General features: G+C 44.8%; 1 pseudogene; it reads right to left on the bottom strand.

Annotated features, from left to right (window-relative positions):
- Positions 1-1,928: 1,928 nt before the first annotated feature.
- Positions 1,929-2,368, bottom strand: LOC105310034 (annotated as a pseudogene).
- Between the last annotated feature and the right edge of the window lie 257 nt (positions 2,369-2,625).

Here is a 2,625-nt window from a genome sequence, read left to right as displayed (position 1 = left end):
ATTTTCAACCCTTAATTGGCATACCTACCACGAAACTGTGTACCCTTCTTTTTTTCCACTTCCAAACTCCTGACAACCTGTCCCTCCCTGCTTCCCCTCACCTCCTTCCCCAACAAATTGTTCAGTGAATGTCTTACTAGTGTAAGTTTTGCCTGGCAAGCAAATAATTTCATTTTTTAAACGCCCTGGTAGTCTGTTTTATTCTGATACTTCTTATATGCTTATGTATAATAAGCACTACCTCTTGACTGTTTGATGTGGTTTTAAGATTCCCTGTGCCCCCCGTGGGACGGTGGTGGCTGAATCCTGTATTCCTGCTGTGTAATGTGCATGTCATTCCATGGGGATTGGACGTTAAGGGCACGAAAGGGTACCAAACTCGTTCTTATATATTCCTAGTTCAGGCCATTTGAACTTCTGTAAAGAATTAAGAACATGCTGCATTTTTAGTCTGTCTAGTTCAGTTTCTTTTTACTCTCATGCCTTATGCGAGCCATTCCTTGGAGATGACCAAGGGGTATGGCACACTTTGTGATGGACTATCCGAAGGCAATCATATCCCAAAAGGATTTTTATGGTGGGCAGAGACTGTGTCAACAAAATGCTACTCCCTCAGATGTATGTTGCCTCATCCAATCAATACTCCAAGTGAAATCTAGCTTTCATCATCCTAATTTCATAAGAGATACACCCTGAACATGGCAATAGGATAGTTTTATGTAGCCTTACAAAAATGCTTTTCACATTTCCATCAGTCACTGAACCAAGTTGCCAAAAATGCTTTTCACATTTCCATCAGCTGTAGAACCAAGTTTGGTCCAGGCTAGCAGTAAAATTTGCATTAAGTATTTGACTCATCACTACCACTGTTTTTTTTTTTTTTTTTAATTAAGTGACCTGAATATGGCCCTAATGATGCTACTAACAAACCTGTAACTATAAAGAAAATCACTTATTTTGCTCACATCTTTGGAGGGAACATGTTCCTGTTAACACTGATTTCAGTTCAGTGAAACAGATTTCAGATTTCTGACCTCCAGATCTTTAAGAGAATAAATGTGGATTGTTTTAAGCCACCAAATTTGTGGTAATTTGTTAAAGCACCCATAGGAAACTAATAAATCCACTTTGCTAAGTTTATCTGCTTTTCAAAAGCCTACGCTTAAAAGTATATTTAAACAAGTTAACTCTTACTAAATCACCAGCATCTATATGGAACTAAAAACTAATTGAAGCAGAGGTATTAATATAATCATATCTTTTACCACTACGTGCTAAATAATGAAATAAAACTGTTCAATCTTGGCAATGTTAACCACAGAACAAACTACCTGGGTCAAATTTCTCACAAAAGGGAAAGGCAAGATTCAAGGTCCCGTGATGAACATTATGTCTAGTTCTATGAAATTAACAGTCTGCCTCGGGATTATATTTAAGAAATAGCCAAGTGCATGCAGATATTTACAACAGTTTTAAAGACAGAGGTCCTATTTGTGTGGTCCCAACAAGAAGAACAAAGAGACGTTGGCATGAACTGTTTATAAATTCTTGAGTACAGTTATTCTGAGAGTAGAGGTCACTTGCAATCTTCAAAACAATGTCCTGCGCTTTCTATGTGCTTCAAGTTAAACAGGGATTGGAATTACCTGGTGTCAATACGCAGCAACTGCTCTTTGCCATTTATTATCACGGACTTTACCTCTCCATCTTCTTCCACTTCCACTCTTTCTTGGCCATTCTCAATGACTCTCTTGGTGGTGATTTTTTTGCCATTAATGATTTCGGTGGAAGTGGACAAAGATTTGAAGCTACCAGTCCCACCACTACCACAAGACATGGAGAAGGAAGAAACGCCCCCATTCCCCAAGGAACCAAAGGAATTAAATACTGCATCAAAAGAAGAAAAACCACCCGCAAATGCTGGAAATTCACTGAAGGTGGAGAAAAGGGGTGTGCACCCTCTGCTTCTGCTTCCCCGGGAGCTCCTCCGACCCCTCAGAATGTTCTCGAGCGGGTCTCCGAAGAAATCGAAGGAAAATGGGTCCCGACCACTGAAAAACTCCTTGAAGACCTCAGCCGGGTCGCGGAAGGTGAACACAGATTCGAAGGGGTCCTCGAAGGGCCCACCACTGCTGCCGCCGCAGTCCTCCACTCCTGCCTCGCCGTACCGGTCGTAGACGTCCCTTTTCTTGGTGTCTGACAACACCTCGTATGCCTGGGCCACTTGTTTGAATCGTCTCTCTGCCTCCTCCTTGTTCTCTGGGTTTTTGTCGGGGTGCCACTTGAGCGCCAGCTTGCGGTACGCTTTCTTGATGGCCTCAGAAGAGGCCTGGCGAGGCACTCCCAGCACCTCGTAGTAGTCCACCATGCTGGACTGCCGGGCACGGGCCAAGGCTCACGGGCCACAGGCACTAAGGAGCGGTGCAGTGGGCACTCTCGGGGCGTAGCCAGAATGCCCCGCGAGCGCAGGCCACCCGGAAGGCACCCGTTGTGACGTCGTCGCATCTCATTGGTTGAGGCCGGGTCCCAGAATGCAGTGCTCAGAGGCTTGCCCCGCCCCTCTGTGGCGCCGTGTGCGTTGTTTCTTGCTGGCGCGAAGACCCCGCCCATCCAAGGCCCCGCCCA

The sequence above is a fragment of the Pteropus vampyrus genome, unplaced genomic scaffold, assembly GCF_000151845.1.
Source record: "Pteropus vampyrus isolate Shadow unplaced genomic scaffold, Pvam_2.0 Scaffold997, whole genome shotgun sequence".
In the NCBI taxonomy this organism is placed as follows: domain Eukaryota; kingdom Metazoa; phylum Chordata; class Mammalia; order Chiroptera; family Pteropodidae; genus Pteropus; species Pteropus vampyrus.
This window is presented reverse-complemented; position numbering and strand designations above follow the sequence as displayed.